General features: G+C 49.2%; 1 pseudogene; it reads left to right on the top strand.

The window, feature by feature from the left end:
* The first annotated feature begins 766 nt into the window (after window positions 1-766).
* LOC141729983 (protein ecdysoneless homolog) lies at window positions 767-10,190 on the top strand (annotated as a pseudogene).
* The last annotated feature ends 2,601 nt before the right edge of the window (window positions 10,191-12,791 follow it).

Here is a 12,791-nt window from a genome sequence, read left to right as displayed (position 1 = left end):
ACCTGAGCTGAGGTCCTGTGGTCTTTCCCGACCTTTTTGTGCCACATCCTCATGGGACAGGGCTGTGACCTGCTGAGGGCAAGGCTGCTCCTGCTCTGTCGGAACCAGACACAGCCCCAGTTATTCTCACATGAGTCCTCCAGCAGTTTTCTGTGGTTGGGGCATCTCCTAGCTGCTATTATTGAGAGATTTGTTTTTAAGGTATGTAAGGGAGACCCTCCCAATGACGGTCTGGCCTCTGGCCAGGCCCTGGCTCCACCTGGTTGCAAAATTGCCAAAAAAGCCAGATATTTTTTGCCTCAAAACCATATTCAAGTCTCTTGGACTTGGCAATTTGACCCTGTACCAATAGGACAGCTGGATCAAAATCAGTTAAACTTAAACCTAAGATGCTGCGAATAGAGGTACAGCTCCCTAAAAGCAGAGATGATGCCATTATCCCTGTAGATTAATTACATTTAATTAAATAGAATAAGAGTAAACCAGCCAAGTAAGTCAGAACTGACCCAACTCTCGGGTCAGGGGATAAGAGCCGATTACAGGGATTTAATCGCGTTCTGTCCCACCGGTGTCCGGCCAGGACCGGTGCTCAGGAATGCCGGCAATGCCGGAAACCATCTCCCGTCGGGGACAGGGGGTGACCGGGCCGTCACGGGGCCCTGCTCGGTGCTGGGGGCAGCGCGGGCGGCCGGCCCGGGAGCGGGGCAGGGAGATCGCGCCCGGGACCGCTCTGGGGCTCGGGGCCGCGCCGGACACCGGGGGAGCGGCGGCCACTCACGGCTGCACCGGTTTCCACGCGTATCGCGATATCATCCTCAGCGCCGCCGCCATCGCGCCGCTCCTCCCCGGGGGCGGAGCGCTTTGGGCCCCGGGGCGATGGAGGCGCTGCGGCGGCCGGCGCTGCCCGAGGACACGGTGCGCTACCGCCTGTTGGCGGCGGCGGGCCCGAGCGGCGAGGCGCTGCTGCGGCGCTGCGCTGAGCTGGCCCTGGTGCGCTTCGCCCCGCTCCTGGCCGCCTACGTGTGGCAGCGGCAGCCGTTCCGCCTGCGCTGCGTGCCGGGCCGCGGTGAGCCGGGAGCGGGCCGGGAGGCGCGGCGGGAGGAGCGCCCGGAGCGGGGGGACTGGGAGGGGGACTCGGCGGCTGGGAACCGACGGCGTGTGAGGGGAAAGCGGGGGGGGGGGGGGGTGGCGTGAGGAGAATCCGGCGGCCGGAATCAAGGAGCATGTGAAGGGGGAACCGGGGGGGGTGGGATCGTTTGAAGGGGATCCGGCGGCCGGGCACCGGGAGCTTGTGGGGGGGAACCGGGAGAGTGTGAAGGACAGCTCTCGGCCGGAGACCGGGATGTTTTGAGGGTAATCCGGCGGCCGGGAACCAGAAGCGTGTGAGGGGGATCTGGGCCGTGTGAGGAGGAACCGGGATCGTTTGAGGGGGACCCGGTGGTCGGGAACCGGGAGCGTGAGAGGGGGACCCGTCGGGTTCGAACGGGGAACGAGTGAGGGAGAACCGAGGCCATGTGAGGGGCACACGACGGCCGAGAACCGGGATCTTTTGAGGAGAGACCAGCGGCCGGGAACCGAGGGCGTGTGAGGCGTACCCGGGGGCGGAAGTATGAGGGGAACCCGGCGGCCAGAAACCAGGAGCGTCTGAGGGGGAACCGGGATCGTTTGAGGGGGACCCGGCGGCCGGGAACCGGCAGTGTGTGATGGGTCACTGGGATGTGAGGGGAACCCGGCGGCCTGAAACCAGGAGCGTCTGAGGGGGAACCGGGATCGTTTGAGGGGGACCCGGCGGCCGGGAACCGGCAGTGTGTGATGGGTCACTGGGATGTGAGGGGAACCCGGCGGCCTGAAACCAGGAGTGTCTGAGGGGGAACTGTGGCGTGTGAGGGAGATCCGGCGGCCGGGAACCGAGGGCGTGTGAGGGGACCCGGCGGGCTCGAACCGGGAGCGTGTGAGGGGGACCCGGCGGCTTCCCCGACTCTCGGTGTCCCAGCACGGGTTAACCCAGTGAGGCATCTGGTGCCACCTCCCTGCTGCAGCCGGGCCATCCCCGAGCACAGGACACAAGATTCTGTCAGCAGAGTCTGGGATATCCGCAGTGAGGGAGACTCCGCGGCCCGTGTGGACAATGTGTTGCCGGGCACGGCGTTGCTGAGCCGCTTCTAGTCTCTGTGCCCCGTGCAGGCGAGATCCCGGCGCACTTGGGCGGCACCGCGGTGTTCGGGGATAACGTGGAGGATGAGTGGTTCATTGTGTAGCTGCTGCGGGAGATCAGCAGAGAGTTCCCGGGGCTGGCAGCCAGGTAAGGCGGGTGCTGCTGAGGAGCTGCTTTAGTGGGAGGGCTGCCAAGGGGCAGTGCCTGTGCTCTGAAGGTCCTGTCTTACCATTGCCATCCTTGGAGGTGTTTCCCCATCCCAGACACGTTGGAAGTGTCCAAGGGCAGGTTGGATGGGGCTTGGAGCAGCCCGTGCTGGTGGAAGGTGTGCCTTGTGTGGCAAGGGTGTTGAAACCGTGTTGATCTTTAAGGTCATTTCTAACCTAAGCCTTTCTATGGGTTTATGAATATTAAAAAATCCCCAGCAGACATGGATTGAGAAGTGTGTTGTTATTCTCTGCATGGCTTTTCCTGCTGAATTTCCAATTTCTCCTTGGCCAGTATTGATGACAACGATGGAGAGTTTCTCTTGATAGAAGGAGCTGATTTTCTCCCAAAGTGGCTGAATCCTGACAACAGTGAAAACAGGGTGAGTAAAACTTGTGTTCAGTTTTACAGGGTAGGGGGAGCCAGTATCCTTTTCTGTAGCAGCTGGAGTTTTCTCTTGCACCTCTAGCCAAGTGGTCTGACTGCCTCTGAAAATTCAGAGTGCTGTCTGTCCCTGACTCTTGTTCCCTTCAGGAGCACTCCTGTATCCATCTGAACTTTCAAGCTCTGCTAGAACCATTTTTTTACAATATTGTGGAGTGTTTAGGCCAGAGGATTTGCTGCCCTCAGGGTAGGGAATGCTCAGGGCTGGAGTGTTGCTGTCTCTGTAAGGACACAGGCTTTGTTTGGTCCAGGTGAAATAATGAGCAGACACCTTCACCTGGATATGGATGGCTGCTAATGGCAGTGGATTAGAATGGAGATCATTAATTTGGTCATTAGCAAAAAGTTGTTCAATTATTTTTCCCCTACTCCAAGATTCTTACAAGGGCTGGAACACAACACCAAAATTGATTGCAAGTGTGTACCTGGAGTGTCAGGCTCATACTTTCCTTTGTTTGAGGGAACAGACAGAGTGAGGGAATTGAGAACGTTGCATTCAGGGCTTTTCTTAGGATCAGGAACCAGCAGAGGTCGCATGTGACACCTGAAATGCTGCTTTTTAATGCGTGGGATGTTCTGAAGCAGTTAGGCTGTGCTGCTTCTCCTGAAGCACTTCTCCAGTTGAAGAGAAGCGTGATATCATTGTTTTAAAGAAACAAGGTATATTTGATGAAATTTGTTGCAGTTCAAATAGGGATTTTTCCTGGTTGCATCATGATCTCTGGCATCTCAAATAACCTTTTTAGAAAAGCTGTGCTGCTTCCTGCACGGATTCTCTATTTGTCCTTTCTATTGTCAGTGTTCAAGCAGATGCATTTGTGTGTGCAATGAACTGTTCCATGGCTCTGTGTGTGAGTCCTCCCGCCCTGTGTGATGGGAGCATTCCTGCCTGCCAGGCGTTCTTTTACAAAGGAGAGCTGCACATCATTGCGCCGGGGGAGCCTTGGCAGCAGGGCTGGGCCCTCTCTGCTCCCCGTGCCACAGTGCCGCAGGCGCTGGCTCTGTTATCCACCCGCACCGAGGAGTTCCTGGCTGCAGAGCCCATCAGAGCTGCGCTCAATAAACGCCTCCATGGGTACGTGGGGCTGCACTTGGCTCCTCTGCAGCTGTGGGGTTTGGGTCTGTGCTCCCTGGGCTTTCAGTGTTTCCCCAGCAGATGGGATCAAGTTGGTTCCTTCTCAGAAACCAGCAGCTGGAGGTTTTTCTGTGGCGCTCTTGGAAAGAGGGGGATCAGTGTCCTGTAGTTTGTGGTGTGGGGATCTGAAACTGGTTCACTGCTGTAATTCCACCCCAGACAATGACAAGAGTTACTCTTCCTTCACATCTTCCTTAGACTGAAACCTCTGAAAGTTCCATGACCTTTTAGGAGCCCTGTGCCCGAGGAAGAATAGGATTTGATCTAAAATGTAGAAGCAGCAGAATTGTCAGGGCTTCAGCTTGTCACAGCTGTGCTCCACCCTGTGCTTTATTTTTTGCAAGGATTTGACAGCAAATATGGCAAAGAATACTGTATAGCTGGGTATATTGGTTAAGCCCATGGGGACTCATCTTACCCATGTAGGAGATTCAATTTTATGAGCTATGTACACTTCTATAAATATGTATGATAGAAACAGCCATTCTAGGCATTAGATTGGCCAGGTTTTAACTCCAGAGTAATCTGACCCATGATCCAGGCCAATATTAAAGGGAAGGGGGCTCATGCTGAAGAAGGAGTGGTTAACTGGCAGTGCCCTCCCCACGCTCTGTTGCCGCTCAGGTATCCCGAGAAGATCCAGGCCTCGCTGCACCGAGCCCGCTGCTTCCTCCCGGCTGGGATCGCGGCCGTGTTGAGGCTGCGCCCGTCCCTGGTGGCTGCGGCAGTCCAGGCCTTCTACCTGCGGGAGCTGGGCGAGCTGGGGGCCTGCCGGCGCCCTTTCAGAACGTTCCCTGCCGAGCAGCGAGTGATGGCCCTGGTAAGTGCTCACAGAGCCGCTGACGGCCCTGCTGCGTGCTCCTGTAGGCATGAATTTCCAGGTCCTTGCATTGAGAGCTGCTCTGGATCGGTGTGGCTGGACTTTCAGGGGGCTGATCCTGAGAGAATTGTTTCTGAATCCAGAGGTTGTGATAGAAGTTCCTCTGCTGAAGCTCCTGCTCAGTAAATTGATCGCCTTGTGTGATCAGAGCAGTTTGCCAGCCCTGCCAGCCAACAGGAGCAGTTGCTCCTAACCAGTGGTTCACTCCCAGGCTTTTCACCTTCTCAGCTGTGCTCTGACAGCTCTGGCAAAGCTTTTATGAAGTGTTTTCTGAGCACTGTCCAAGCACTGTTCTGTCTGATGCATTTTGTTATAGAGTTGTACCACTAGACTCCTGAAAAGAAGCTTTAGAGTCAAATTCTGGACTTCCAAACTGTTGCTGAAATCTTTTAATTGAATGTCATTTTAATTGAAAATACACCTTGTTAATGCGAATACAAAATACTGAGGGTTATTCCTAATGTATTTATACTGACAAAAGTTCATATTTACTTGGGTATTTCAATTTGGGACAAACTTTATAAGGCCTGAAAAGCAATTTATCAGAAAAATCTTTCTAAGATATATTTTGAATGCAGTCTCAGGTACTGCCTGTAATATGGGTGCCTCCAAAGGCACTCTGGTGACCTGGAGGGAGTTTGCTGGCTGTCCCCAGCCCAGTCCCGCTGCAGGGAGTGTTTGTTTCTGCTCTGGCTGTTGCAGGTGACTTTCACTCGGTGTTTATATGCACAGCTGGTGCAGCAGCAGTTTGTTCCAGACATACACAGTGGATACACCCTGCCCGCCCCAGCTCAGCCTCAGTGCAGAGCCTCTGAGCTGGGCATGAAGCTCGTAATGATTCCTGGGGCATTTTGGCCTTGGGTCATGCATGTCCAGGGAATGGGTCCTTGTCTGGAAGTTGCCTGCTTGTCCAGAGAAATGTGAGCAAACTCTGTCACACCTTGAGAACCTCTTGTTGTTGCATCTTTTGTCTGCAGCCCCATGGCTTTGAAATTTTGTGCTCCAAGAGCAGTAAAGTGGCTCCTGATGCCAAGAGAAATGTGTTACGCAGTCCTCTGTGGGAGAGATTCCTCAGGAGCTTAAAGGAGAAGAATTATTTCAAGGTCTGTGATTATTTCAGTGTCTGTGGATTTTAAATATTCCAGGGAAAATACATTTTAACCCTTGTACTGGTGTGAGGAGCTTGAATCCTTATCTCTGTGTGAAGTGAATTAATGTGTTTAAAGGGGACATGTGCAGGTTGTTCCCCTTTGAAAGGAATTTATTTTGGAAATGAAAAAGGAGGAAGCAAGATGTGGGGATTGATTCATTCATCTAAAGCAAGGGGAGAAATACACTTGAGTGAAGAAAACCCCCATGTGTGATTGTGTGAGGTGTGACTGATTTCACTGGTTTACATTTCATTTCCACCCCTCTAGAATTCAATATTCTTCAAGATCCATACATAACCCCATAGACCTATCTGGGCCCATGCAAGTGTAATTTTTATGTGTGTGTGGTTTTTGTGGGTTCTGGTGAGGTTCTGTGGGTTTTTTTTTTTTAAAGATGCCTTTGACTACTTATTTGAAGTTAATAAATGGGACATGAATTGACTACTTACTTGAAGGTTATAATATTGGACAACACCATTGAGATTCTTAGGTTAATATCCTTTAATATACTTCAAATACAGGAATGCCCCTTGGCTGTATTGAGTTCCAAGTGTAGATGGCCAAGAGGTTTTAGTTGTTCTGGTTCTCTCAGCATTTCTGTGTGACCAACAGTCACCCTTAGGAAGCCTGACTGTGAGGAGGAAGGGGAGGGAGAATTGTTTGGGTTCATGCCTGTGACTTGCATTCAATAAGGAGAAATGGAAGGATCAGCCAAGTACCTGGAACTGTTGCACATGGCAGAAGATCACTTCCAGCAATCTGTTGCAGTGCCAGAAAGGTGAGAGCTGCTTGAAATTCATGAGTGTCATATACCCTACAAATCCTGTAAGTGACCTTTGAAATCCTTGTTACAAACACCTGAACCCTTTTCTCCACTGCACATTTAACATGCGAGCTGTGACCAGGGCATACAAGTACTATGTACATACAAGTACATCCTCTGGAATGCTCCACTGGGAGAAGTTCTGGCTTGAGTAACTCTTTTATCTTGGTTTTGTGAAATGCTGAGCTCTTCCAAGTGGATTCCAAGTGGTGACTGCAAAGCAATTTTTGCTTGGTTGACTGTAGAAAGTATAGAAAAGTTTCATTGAAAAGCAGTGCCAGTGAATAATGAATACAGTGTAATCTGTCTCCTTTGCTCAAGGAGCTGGCTGTGGATTTCTCTGGAAGATCAAATCAAAAAAAGAAATCACTTCAGAAATATCTGAGGCTTTGCTAGCCCATAATATCTTGAATGTTATTTTTCTGAGTTTCCAGTCTGTGGTGTTTGGGATCTGGTAATCTCAATATTTACCAAGGCAAATGAAATGTAAAGGAAAAGAGCCATGACCAATGGGTTTGGAGCCATCAGCTGGGAATTGCAGGGACTGACTGTGTCCTGTTTTGGCCAATGATCTGGGTAGTGCACTGCTACTTCACCAGATTCATTTTCCTTTTTGATGTGCTTGCACAGAAGGAAAATGAAGAATTGAAGTGAAAACCTGAATGCAGAGCATGTGATCCCATTGAATCCATTTCAGTCAATTGATTTTGGTTTTTCTTCTAGCTGTGATGAAGTGAGCCCAGGTGATGAAATCCTGGCACTACTACAGACAACCCCCATGCATGTGAAGGAATTGGAGAGAGAAGCAGCTTGTCTTCCTGCAGAGGATGGTGAGCTGGAGGGGGGAATTATTCCTATTACAGATGGTTATTTGTGGGGGGAGAGGGGCAATGCTGACAGCTGTGAAGGGAGAGCAAATCCAGCTTTCCTTAAGACTAAACACTGGATTGGCTCTCCCAGTTTAGAGTAAGCCTTTCTTCCTCCACTGAGTGGCCAAAGGCTTCTCAGTGGCTAGAATGGTCTCTCTGAGTTTGAGCTCTGCAAAGCAGAGTTTGTAAGTAGTGACAAGAAATCTGCACTCAGTTCTTCTCAGCCTCTCTCTGCCTTTGCTGTGTGTGACCCAGGACCAGCACAAGAGCTGAACTGCAGAACTGAGCTGCAGGATGGTTGCAGTCCTGTCAGTCAGCTGGTTTGGGCCTATGGGCCAGCAGGCTTGTGCAGAGTAACACATCTGTGCTGTGTTCTTTCAGATGACAGCTGGCTGGATATGACACCAGGTGCTCTGGATCAGATGCTGAAGGAGACAAGAAATGAGTCCCTTCCTTCCCCAAATGAGGAGAAGCAAAACTATGACTTGGAAACAGTTGTTGAGAGCATGAAGGCTTTTGTGTCCAAAGTGTCCATGCACGAAGGAGCAGAAATGCCATGGTAGTAGCACCTGGAGTTTGGCTCTGGTGTAGAATGTTGCACTGTGCTGCAGCCCTGGGGTTGGTTCTGTGATGCAGAGAATCAGAGTTGGAAGGTGCTGTGCTGAGCAGGGCCTGAAGCAAAGCCAGAGCAGTGAACCTGTACTTGCTTTAAATCAGCTTGGTGCCACTGTGGCACTGGTGCAGGTTCAAGTGCTGCAAGCTGAGCTGCTCTCTGTCCCTCCGTTGGATTTTGTGGTCTTCACAATTTTTATCTTTTTATGCCAAGAATTCTTCCACGCGCTGTCTGATGTCTCATCCATGCAGGCTTCAAACTTCTGAGGACTTTTAAATTCAAATGTCCCAACTTCAGTCCTGGCTTGAGAGACATCAATATGGCTTGTGCCTGTGTCAGGCTTAGACAAGCATAGAAGCTTTATTTCTTTAAAAATATTTTTATATTTCAGGTCATCTGATGAATCCCAAGTTACCTTTGACGTGGATTCTTTTACAAAAGCCCTGGACAGAATTTTGGGTGAGATTGCTTCTTTCTTTGGAACAAATGCCAGCACTGATTTCTTTGCTGTTGTACTGACACCAAATCATGTGCAGGGGCAGACTCGGAGGAGCTGGAATCTGATGATGTGGATGAAGAGGAGGAGTTTGGTTTCTCAGATGAGGATGATGAAGAACTGGATGCTGGGAATAGAAGGCAGGAGCAGAAGGTGTCTCCTGAGGAGCTCGTGGGCAGTCTCAAGGCGTACATGGAGGAGATGTACCGTGAGCTGGCACAGAGCAACGTTGGGAAAAGTTTCAGCAGCCACAAGAGAGGGGTAGAGTGTGCCTTGAGCTCTGATTTGCAGCAGTAATTTCCAAGCAGGAAATGTGCTGCAAGTGGCCATTCTGAGTAATGGTATTGGAACCTTCCCACCTGCAAGCAAAGTGTGCTGGACCTTCACCATCATGCATTTTATATAAACTGAAACTTACCTAAGCTTGGAATTTGCCCATCTTTTCCAAGGCTTAGTTTTAGTTTTCCCGTCTTTTCCCGGTTTTTAGTAGTAGGGCAAGCAGCTGCAGCTTCACTTGTGAGGTCCTGTAGTAGTTTTCTCCCCTAGGGAGCTGAGCCAGGACTCAGCAACACTTTGTGTTTGTGTTTTCCTTCTCTTGGAACTTAATGTGGGTAATGGACAGCGGTGATTTTCAGCTGGCATGAGCATTTGGTGTCTGAATTCCTGTCTGTCAGGACTCAGGAGTGTACTGGACTTTGTTGGCTGCAGAATTGTTGGTTCTTTTCTCCTGTGGTTTGCCTTTTTTTTTCCCCCTTAAATTTGGTCATGCAATTGGATAAAACTTTCTCTTTGTGCTCCCTGCAGGCAAGTTCTGTTGGAGCAGCCCCATGTGAGAGTGCTGGCCCTGATTGTGGAGCTGAGGCTGCTGAGCTGGCAGCCCTGGATGTGGACATGAACCTGGTGGCAAAGCTGCTCAAGTCCTTCAGTGCCCAGGCTGGCCTGGCAGGACCCACCTCGAGCATTTTACAGAGCCTGGGGGTGAATTTACCTGAGAGCACAGAGCTCCCTGGCAGCTGAGCAAGGCAGGGAGAGCCCTGGCACAAGGCATGGCTGCTGGGGAGATGGAGCACAGACACACGAGCAGGATGTGGGAGAAGAGGCCCAAGGTTTGAATTTGGAGCATTCTGTTCATTATGTGTCACTTCAGCAGAGTGAATTTACCTGCAAAAGCTTTGTTTGCACACTGTCTTGGGTGGAAATGAGATTTTCCCAGTGCTGACAAAATTTTAGAAAACTGAAAAATTATGTCAAATGAATGACCGAAATAATGTTTTCTTTTATTACAACACCTCTCTTCTGTTTTTTCATTCAGTGCTCCAATTTGCCATTTCTAAAATGTCCTTTTATCCATTGCTGAGTGGGTTCAACATCTGGGGAGCAGTTCTTGTTCTGAAAATGCTGCTGCCTTCAGGTGTAGGTGGGGAAATACCACATTGCAGGAAGAGTAATTGGATCAAATGTGCAAATATTGGCCAGAAGTATTTTTTAATTTTATTTCAATAAAAACAAAAATACAACTTGATTACTGAATTTTTTGAAGATATGCATAACTTCCTCAGTTCTTGGAGTAAAAATATTTTTGTAATTGTTCATTTTCTGAATGAATTCCAATACTGCTGAATGTTGATATACAGCTACTGCTGGCATGATGTGAGCCCAGGCTGAGCAGTTTGGGTTTTTTTCAGTGAAAATGTGCTGGAAGGCATGCAGCATGTTGCTTTCATGTGGAATGAAAAATCTATTTTAAATATGACAACTTTAGTTTCAACAAGACAAATTTGAAATAAAATAGATAGAAATTCTTGGTTCACAAACACCAACAGTGCAGTCCTGCTGGGTCCAAATCAGCTTCTTAATTTCTCTTTATTTCATTTTCATTCAGCAATTAATGAGTTGTCCTGCGCTGATGTTGTGGAATTCACTTTGTCAGCAGTTCAGGGAGAGCACTGGCAGGTTGGACAGGGATTAGAGATGGACAGCAAGAGCTGGGAAGTGTGAAGAAGGTTCTGCTAAATTTCAAGGAGTTTGGACTGCTGAGAGGTGAGAGAGACTCTGACAAATCTGTGGTGGAAAAATGGGTTTAACAGAGGTTTTTTAATTGAGACAAGGCTAATGAGCAGTTAGTGGTGGAAAACAGAGGTACTTGAACCTTGGGATGGGTTGGTGTTTGACCAGGGAAGGTAATTTACACTGAAAATACATAAAATTCTCTACTGATGAGTAGCTAGATACCTTAAAACATAATTGAGGTGAAGAACATGATCACATTGAACTGCTGTGTGGCCTGTGCTATAGAATAGGTCCAAACAGATGGAGGGACTCCCTTAGTGCATGAGGAGAACTCCTAAGCTGAGGCTCAGAACAAAGCTGCTCTTTTGCAAACACTCCAGCTGGTGTTGCTGCTTGGATAATCTGATTTTTCTATCAGTGGGGCTCGGATTTCTCTGGGCCTCTGCTCATCCCAACTCTTTCCATTTGTTCAGCAGCTTCCCCGGGGAGCCCTGCAGGGCTGTGGAAATGCTCCCAGGAGAGTTTGCCATGGCAGAAGAAGCATTTCCATGCTGCCTCTTCCACTGCTTTGAGGTAACACACCAGGCATCTCCTCTTTTAATTCTGAGAGTGTTTTTAGTGAAGGAAACCCGATGGAATTAATTAGGGCAGACAAGTGGTGTGTGATTCCCTTTCAATGGATTTCTGTCCAAGTGTATTCTGAAGTTGTTTAAGTGGTTAATTTTCTCTTATAGTCTGTGTTTCGACTGGAGGAATCCCCATTCACCTGCAATGCTGAGGGGATCAATGGAAAGAAACCCTGCCTTGGCCATTATTTCAGGGGTATCAATGGATGGGGAATCTCCACTTTCTTGCTGAAATAGATCAGGGAACACCCTTTGTGATGGGATTTTATACGTTTGAAATGAGAGCAATCCTTCAATTTTCATCCTCTTTGAGTTTACATTGACAAGGAATCTCTGTTGTGCCTTATTTTTTTAGAGTTTCAATTGGTAGAAACTCCCACTGATTGCATCATTTGAGGGATTCGTAGTGAGGGACAAAAAAATGCTGGAAAAGGCGGCAAAGGAAGGCAAGGGGGGAGAAGGAAAAAAGAAGGGTGAGAAAAAAGGTGGGGGAGAAAGGGTGGCAAAAAAGTGCAGGGGGGCAAAAGTGGGGGGCAAGGTGGCAAAAAATGGTAGGAAAAGTAGGCAAGGGAAAAATGGTGGAGAAAAAAAATGTAGAAAGAAAGATGGCAAAAGGGCAGCAAGAAAAGGCAGGGGAAAAATGGGGAGAAAAAAAGGGGAAAAAAAGGTAGCAGGAAAGGGGAAAAAAGCAGGGAAGAGTGAAAAAATGGAGATGGCATACAGGTGAAAAGGTATTTAAGAAGCAGGAAAGCTCTAGAAATGTGAAAATGGTGTGAAACATGAGAGGAAAAAGTATGGGAAATAAGAGGGAAAAAGAGCAGGAGTCCCAGAGCCACCCCCACATCTCAGGTCCCCCTCCCCAATCCCACAGCCACCCCCAGGTGTGACACTGGTCACCAGGGTTGCAGGATGAAGAGAGAGGGGAGAATGTTGACCTCATGTTCGGAAGGCTTGATTTATTATTTTATGATACATATATTACACTGTAACTATACTAAAAAGAAATAGAAGGAAAGTTCTCAGAAAGTTAGCTAAGCTAAGAATAGAAAAGGAATGAATAACAAAGGGCTGTGTCTCAGCAGAGAGGGAGACCCAGCTCTGCCGTGAGTGGTCAGTAAATCCAAACATCGAAAGGTGACCAATCACGGATCCACCTGTTGCTGTTATCTGTTCCACAGCAGCAGATAACCATTGTTTACATGTTGTTGCTGAGGCCACAGCTTCTCAGAAGGGAGAAAAATCCTAAAGAAGGGATTTTTATGAAAAGATGTCTGTGACACCCAGGTACCCCCAAGAGAGCCCCTGCAAACCCCACAGACACCTGGGCCTGGATTCCTGCAGGAACACTGGGGAACAACTGGGCTCCTTGCAGCGGGATGGAA

This window comes from Zonotrichia albicollis, chromosome 8 (assembly GCF_047830755.1).
Source record: "Zonotrichia albicollis isolate bZonAlb1 chromosome 8, bZonAlb1.hap1, whole genome shotgun sequence".
NCBI lineage: Eukaryota > Metazoa > Chordata > Aves > Passeriformes > Passerellidae > Zonotrichia > Zonotrichia albicollis.
Note: the sequence above shows the minus strand (reverse complement) of the source record. Positions and strands in the feature narration are given on the sequence as shown.